Consider the following 7,993-nt stretch of genomic DNA (forward strand, 5'->3'; position numbering starts at 1 on the left):
CAGTCCCACCTGCTGGGCATTCTTTGGAGCAGACTTTTTTCTTTGCTCTGTAAATTGCCCCAGAGAAAGGAGCCAGAGAATGCCAAGATCAGCTGTCTAATCAGCTGGGGCTTCTATTCCAGCTTGTGTCCGCCATGAGCTGGGCAGCCCCAAAGGAGACCAGAGGGCCTTGCTCCGGAGCCGTGCCGGGCGTCACAGTCCATGAGAGTTGCCGGTGCTCGGCACCGTTCACGTTCATTCCCCACATTTGTAGCCCCCGTGGCTGCATCTAAATTTCTATTTTTCTTCACCTCTCCCCCAGGGGCAGCTCCAAGGAGTCTCTGGCCTGATGTCTCGGTCTAGGTGACAAGGGGGTACAAGCTCATGTAGGCCAGGTCCATCAGATGTGTTTCAAGGCGGGGTGGTCTTGGGAAGGATGGGACTCAAGATAGGTGGGCCCGGAACTCAGAGGGACTTAGGCATTGCAACATCTAACTTGTAGCTGCCCTGAAAGTCCCTGCTATCCGCACACCCTGTGTTAGACGTCGAGGCTAGGGGTTCTCACAATGCATTTTTTGGAGGCCTCAGAGTGCGGCCACCATCTCTTGCTGGGGGCCACTCTGAATACTGTCCTAAAATACTGAATTAACTTTAGGAGAAACAAGCAAATCTGCACATATACATGTCCAAATCATTGTCATTTATTTATATAGGATTTCGTTTTTGCAGACTCAGTAATAAAAATAATGTACAGTTGTCTCTATTTTTTACTGGACCTAAGCAGACTAGACACACAAATCAGGCGCTTTGCACATTCTTGTCTTTTTTCTTGTTGTTTCTTTTGTTTTTTTGGCTGGTTTTTTTTTTTTGTTGTTGGTTGTTTGTTTTTTTTTAAGACTTGCTAGCTACTAAGTCTGCTGTGAAAAGTGATATTAGCAAACACGCAGGTGTCACTTTTCACAGCAGACTTACTCAGCCCCGGCAAACCTGGGGACAAATTAAGTCCTGGATGGGGAGGTGGGTAGGGAGGCAGAGGAGGCCAGGGGCGATTGGGGACTGGGGGAAGCAGCAGGAGCCAGGGGTAATGAGGGACGTGGGGAGCTTGGGGCCAGAGTGTGGCCGGGGAATGGAGCCCAAAGCCCCATGCCCAGGGGACGGGGCCCGGAAAAGGAGCCCGAAACCCCGTGGTTGAAGCCCAGCCCCACCAGGTCCGGGAAGGTGGGGAGCTCACACCAGCTGTCTGCTCCTCCAGCTTTTGTGTCTCCAGAGGGAGGCAGGGCCCATGCGCAGCTGGCGGCCCCGGGGAAGGGGCTGCTGCTTCCCTGCAAGAAAGCTACGGGTGGCCACATGCGGCCAGGGGTGGCTGCATTTGAGAAACGCTGGTCTAGACGCCTTATGGAATGACTGGGGAGAGATGGGATCCACATAGGGTTGTCAACCCTCCGGGGTTGCCCTAGAGTTTGCAGGAATTAAAGATTAATCTGTCCTGAGATGAAACCTCCAGGAATATGACCAACCCAAACTGCCAACTCTGGATCCACAAAAGCCAGCGCGAGCCCAGGGGAGATTCCGAGGAGAAGGCTGTATCCTCAGCCCTGCCCTCGCATGGAGACAGGGGCTCACTCTGGGTCGGAGGGAGATGTCGAGCTGGGCTCCGGATCCACAGCCAGGACCCCTCTCCTGGAGGGGAAGTGCTTAGCGCCACTCAAAACAGTCGGCAGGTGGAAGCAGCTGCCCCCCTGTGTGGATGCTCACCCCGGACCTGGGAAGCTGTGGTTTGATTCCCCCCTTGGCCTGCTGAGCAGAGAGGCCTTAACAAGGCATCTCCTCTCTCTCCAGAGCAGGGCCAAACCCCTGAGCTCTGGGCTAGTTGGAGGCAGGGCTCCTGGGATCTCTCCCGGTGAAGCTGTTCCACTTGGTATTCAGGAGTGACCCCGCAGCCCAGTGGGGCGGGCACCCACTGGAGGGATGGGAAACCCTGCTCTACTAATCACTTTGCTGTAGCAGGCAGAGAGGAGAACTGAACTGGGGGCTTTGCATCTGCTGGAGGGGGGGACGTTAACCACAGGGCTGAACATTACCTGGGAAAACACAGCCCCCAGCCTGGCTATCCTGTGTGAGGCTAGCTGCGCTCAGCGCACAGCTGGTGGCTCAGGCCAGGCGTGTCCCGGCATAGCTCCCCCTGGGACTTAGGCGTGAGATAGGGTGCCTGACAATGGGATTTAGGCACCTCAGTCCATTTGCAGAGCTGGGCCCTGGGCTCACTTCCTGAGGCATCCATTGACCTGTTGCATCACCTCTGCCAAAATGCTCAACCTCTCTGAGCTATATTCATCTGCTCTGTAGCTGGGGTGGGACAAACTGTTATTGATATGGGTGTTATATTGCCTTGGGGGCCCAGCCAAGTTCAGGGCCTCATAATTCAAGGCCATAGTTAGAGACAGTCCCTGCTCCAAAGAGTTTACAGGCTAACTGGGGGGAAAGGGAAGACAGGAAACAGAGATGCCATAATTCACCCCCCATCAGCTGGCAGACCCAGGACTAGAACCCAGGGCTCCTTAATGCTACGCCAGTCTCTCTCTAAGCTGCTCTTTGGATGTTGCTTTGAACCCTTTGGAAGAGCTGACTTGGCACAATGGGGAATATGTGAGGCAGCAAGGGCTAGTGGTTAGAGCCAGATAAGCTGGCTACTCACCTTTGAGCACTGGGAGAGAAAACTCCACCTAAGCACAAATTGTTCCAGTTCTCTTCCCTCCGCAGAGGTGTTACCACAGACCCGATCAAACTGACAGGAGTCATTCACTTGAGTAACCTTCAGGGTAATCTCAATGGGATCCTGAGCCCTGCAGCTGGTCAGGGGTCTGTGCCCTGGTGGAGCCGGCTGTGGAGGTTCTGCACCCCCAGATCCAGCCAGCATAGCCAGCCTGTCACACTGCTCTCCCTTTTGAAGACCCATCCTCTTGTGTATGTATCAAACCAAATAAAACTCTGCAAACACAATCTTCATGCCAGGCTGGTGTCCCGGGACTTCAGCTGCTCCCTTTGGAAAGGAAGTGTCACTAGCAATAAGCAGGGGTGCCACAATCGGATTGGGAGTGTGTGGGCCCCTGGCTTGGGCCTCTGGTGATAGCTTGGCCATCACGTGGTTCCTCCCTTTTACTATCCCCTCTTCTCCAGAATCAGGAGAAAGGGCCCATAATTGAGTCCACGCTTTCAGATTTGAGGTTGCGGTGCTAAATTCACTACCCAGACCAGTCCAGCTTCCATTGTGCAGTTCCAAGAATGCATGGCACCAACAAGTCACGCTTCCCCAACACCCCATCAAATGGCTCCGTAGTGCTCTCTCTTCTGTCATTGTTTGCTACGCCTGTAACCTGGGCTGGAAGAACCCCTTCAACTGTGAGCTGAAGGGGCAATGTCTCCGCCAAAGTTACCCTACATACAGCAGTGGCATCATTCCAGCAAATTACAAGGCTGCATTTTCCAATTATAGGGCATCTTTTATCCCCATGTTAAGGGGGATCAGAAAATCAGTCCCATAAGTCCACCCTTGATCAGAGTCCCATCCCACAGTAAAATCCGAGACTAATTTAAAGTTGTCAATTTCTATAGATTTCCTTTTACAAAAGCCATGTTGGCTTTTCCCCAACATATTGTGTTAACCTCTATTGACCCCTCAGATTTGTCACTTAAAAAGAATGGCTCAGGTGTGGGAATCTCCCTCACATCCTCTACAGTGAAGACCGATGCAAAGAATTCATTTAGCTACTCTGTAACGGCCTTGTCTTCCTTGACTGCTCCCTTAGCACCTGAGTCGTCCAGTGGCCCCACTTACTGTTTGGCAGACTTCCTGCTTCTGATGTGCTTAAAAAATATTTGCTGATAGTTTTTGGGTCTTTTGCTAGTTGCTCTTCAGATTCTTTTTTGGCTTGCCTAATTATACTTTTACACTTGACTTGCCGGAGTTTATGCTCCTCTCTATTTTCCTCAGTAGGATTTTGCTTCCAATTATTAAAAGAGGTCTTTTTTCCTCTAGCCACCTCTTTTACTCTGCTTTTTAGCCATGGTGGCATATTTTGGTCCTCTTACTGTTTTTTTGATTTGGGGTATACATAGAGTTTGACCTTCTGTTAAGGTGTTTTTAAATAGTGTTCATGCAGCTTGCAGGCATTTCACTCTTTGTGACTGCTCTTTTCATTTTCCATTTAACTAGTGTCCTCATTTTTGCATAGTTCCCCCTTTTCTGAAGTTAAATGCTACTGTGGTGGGTTTCTTTGGTATTTCCCCCCCTACAAGGATGTTAAATTTAATTACATTGTGGTGGCTATTACTGACTGACTCAGGCATATCCACTTTTTGGACCAGATCCTGTTCTCCACTTGGGACTAAATCAAGAATTGCCTCTCCCCTTGTGGGTTCCAGGACTAGCGACTCCAAAAAGCAGTCATTGAGTGTCTAGAAATGTTTCAGAGTAACAGCCGTGTTAGTCTGTATTCGCAAAAAGAAAAGGAGTACTTGTGGCACCTTAGAGACTAACCAATGTTATCTCTGCATCCTGTCCTGAGGTGACATGTACCCAGTCAATATGGGGATAGTTGAAATCCCCCATTATTACTGAGTTTTCTATTTTTGTAGCCTCTCTGATCTCCATGAGCATTTCACAGTCCCCATCACCATCCTGGTCAGTCGTATATTCCAACTGCTATCCTATTATTATCCAAGCATGGAACTTCTATCCATAGAGATTCTCCGGTGCAGTTTGATTCATTTAAGATTTTGACTATATTTGACTCTCTGATTTCTTTCACATATAGTGACAACTCCCCCGCCAGCACAACCTGCTCTGTCATTCCTCTATGTTTTGTACCCTGGTATTGCCATGTCCCATTGATTGTCATTATTCTACTAAGTTTCTGTGATGCCTATTGTGATGCTGGCAGACCAGGTGGCAGCTCATGCCAAGGCCCCTAGGCCTCACTGACGGCTGACAGATGCACAGCTGGAAACTGTGTGTTGGCAGTGTTGAAGCAGACGTTAGGTTGCTAAGAATGTGTTTAGCCTTGATGAAAAGCTTGGAGGACGCTGCCTGCATTGATCTCACGTATCACATCTGCAGCCCAGGGTGGAAAGTGACATTGAGTGTTTGTGTAACTCACCAAGCGGGAAAGAAGCGTTGATTAATGGAGGGTGTGGGTCCTCTGCACAAGGCTCACTGAAACCAAGCGAGCCATTGTGAAACATCAAAGGACAAAGACTTTGTTGATTTCCCTCCCCCAGCCCCCAAAGAGCAGACGGGCGCCAACCCTTGTCCAATCAGTTTGAACTCTGAGGGAAGGGAATAAAACTCCCTGACCAGAAGGATCTGTATTCCTGTGCTGTTGTGTAACACCGACAGACCCCGGGTCGTCGGGGAGGGGGGCGGGATTGAACCTGGAACCTTTGGAGCTAAATGCATGAGCCTCGTCTGCATGAGTTAAAAGCCATATGGCCCTTAGCTCAGGCTGTAGAGAAGACTCGTTAATCTCTCTCTAAGGGCTCTCGGTGCCACTAGATGGGACAGAGCACCGCACCCAGGAGGTGTGTGGGTTACACTTGGACTTCAGGGAGAGGACAAGACTTCTAGGCATGAGCAAGCACCCCTGACTGTTCACCTTGGCTTAGCCCTAAGGGCCTATAGACCTGGCTTCTTATAGACACTTCTATTACCTTTCGGAACCTAAGACTGTAACTCACTGGTGTGTCTCTGTTACCTGCTTTAACCTGGTACGTAACTCGCTCGTCTCCTTTTCCTAGTTAACAAATCTTTAGTTAGTCTGCTATAGGATTGGCTAGAAGTGGTGTCTTTGGGGAGAGATCTAGGGTACAACTGACCTGGGGTAAGTGACTGGGCCTTTGGGACTGGGAGTAACGTGAAGTGAGCTGTAGCTCACGAAAGCTGATGCTCAAATAAATTGGTGAGTCTCTAAGGTGCCACAAGGCCTCCTTTTCTTTTTGTGAACTTTAGTGTGATTTGTGGTGTGAGGGACCGTCTACCACAAAGGCAGGCTCTCCTGGGTGGCAAGCAGAGGCGGATTGAAATTTATTGGAGCCCTGGGCACAAAGAACATTTGGGCCTCTCACATCCCACCCTCTGCCATGGGGCCCCGCCCCCACCCCCCCCTTCCCCCAAGACCCTGCCCCCTGGCCTGGCCAGAAGCCGGGCTGCGGTAAAAGCTGCCCTCGGTTGCTGTGGGGAGCCCTGGACCCTCCACCTGCCCTGGGGGGCACACTCCGTGGGGCAGGGACACAGGCCAGGGGCTGCTCTTAGGCACTCTGGCCCCCCTGCCCAGGACAGATGGAGGGAGGGCCCATGGCTCCCCAGAGCTGCTCGGGCTCCCTGAGCGGCTCTCAGCACAGCCTAGGACAGTGGTTCCCTAAACTGTGGGGTGCACCGCCGTAGGGGGGCACAGAAGAACGCTCAAGGGGGGACGCGGTGGGGATCGGGTCAGCCCACGGCCTGGGGGCTGGTCAGGGAGTGCCACCCGCCCTGTGCTGCCCCCAGCTCCGCTCCGTCCCCACCCCAGCCCTGCCCCCATGGCTCTGCTCCCAGCCACGACTCCGCTCCTGGCCGGGGCCACAGCCACACCTCTGGCCCCACTCCCGACCGCGGCTCCCGGCTCCGGCTCCCGGCCCTGGCTCCCAGGGCGGTGTGGACCGGGTAGGGGGGGCTGTGACCAAAAAAGTTTGGGGACCCCGGCCTAGGGTGACCATACGTCCCGTTTTGGCCTCGGACATCCCAACTTTTTTGGCATTTGTCCTGTTTGTCTTGCAGCTGACCCCCACCGGCCCAGTGAGCAAACGGGACAAACGCCCAGTTTTGCCAAAAAGGGGCTTGGGGGGGCAGGGTGAATGGCGGAGCTTGGGCCAGCCCTGCATGGCGGAGGTGGGGGCTTGGGTAAGTGGTTCGGGCCAGCTCCGCGTGGGGCAAGGGAGAGGCTCGGCCCAGCTCCGCGCAGCGGGAGGGGAGAGAGACTTGAGCCAGCTCCACGCAGGGGGGTGGGGGGGGTGGGGGGCAGGGGGAAGGGAGATGCGGCTCGGGCCATCTCTGAGCATGGGTGCCAGGGGGAAGGGAGAGGGGGCTTGGGCCAGCTCCGTGTCAGTGCCAGGCAGAAGGGAGAGGGGGCTCGGGCCAGCTCCGTGGGGGGGGGGCCGGGGGGAAAGGAGAGGGGGCTGGACCAGCTCCACGCGGAGGGGGGCAGTGGGAAGGGAGAGGGGACTCGGGCCAGCTCTGGCTGGGGGGGCCAAAGGGAAGAGAGGTTGGCTCGGGCCAGCTCTGTGCGTGGAGGGGCAGGGGAAAGGGATTGGGGCCTCGGGCCAGCTGTACATGGGGCTCGGGCAAGCAGCTCGCCTATCTCTGCATGGCAGAGGACAAGGGGATGCACTTTCCCTACCACAGCTGTGTCCTCCAGCCAGACTGTGGCAGGGGCGTCAAGGGGAAGAGGAGGAGCAGGGCAGAGAAGTAGGGCCGAGAGGCGGGGGTGGGGGACCGGAGGAGCAGGGGATGGAGCCAGAATGCCATCACCTGCAGGGGCCCCCAAATAGGCCGGGGCCCCTGGGCATGGGCCCCATTGACCCATGTGTTAATCCGCCACTGATCATGACCGATGCAGCCACCAGGGGCTTTTCTGCGGTGATGGGGGGTGGCGGTCGCCAGGAGCGGTTAAGCCCTGCCCGCCTCTGGAGATACAAAGCTGGGGGAGCAGGCAGCTGGTGTGAGTTTCTCCTGAGGTATATTCAGTATTTTAGGACAGTATTCAGAGCGGCCCCCAGCAAGAGATGGTGGCCGCACTCTGAGGCCTCCAAAAAATGCATTGTGAGAACCCCTAGCCTCGACGTCTAACACAGGGTGTGTGGATAGCAGGGACTTTCAAGGCACCTACAAGTTAGATGTTGCAATGCCTAAGTCCCTCTGAGTTCCGGGCCCACCTATCTTGAGTCCCATCCTTCTCAAGACCACCCCACCTTGAAACACATC

The sequence above is a fragment of the Natator depressus genome, chromosome 1 (genome assembly GCF_965152275.1).
Source record: "Natator depressus isolate rNatDep1 chromosome 1, rNatDep2.hap1, whole genome shotgun sequence".
NCBI classification, from domain to species: domain Eukaryota; kingdom Metazoa; phylum Chordata; order Testudines; family Cheloniidae; genus Natator; species Natator depressus.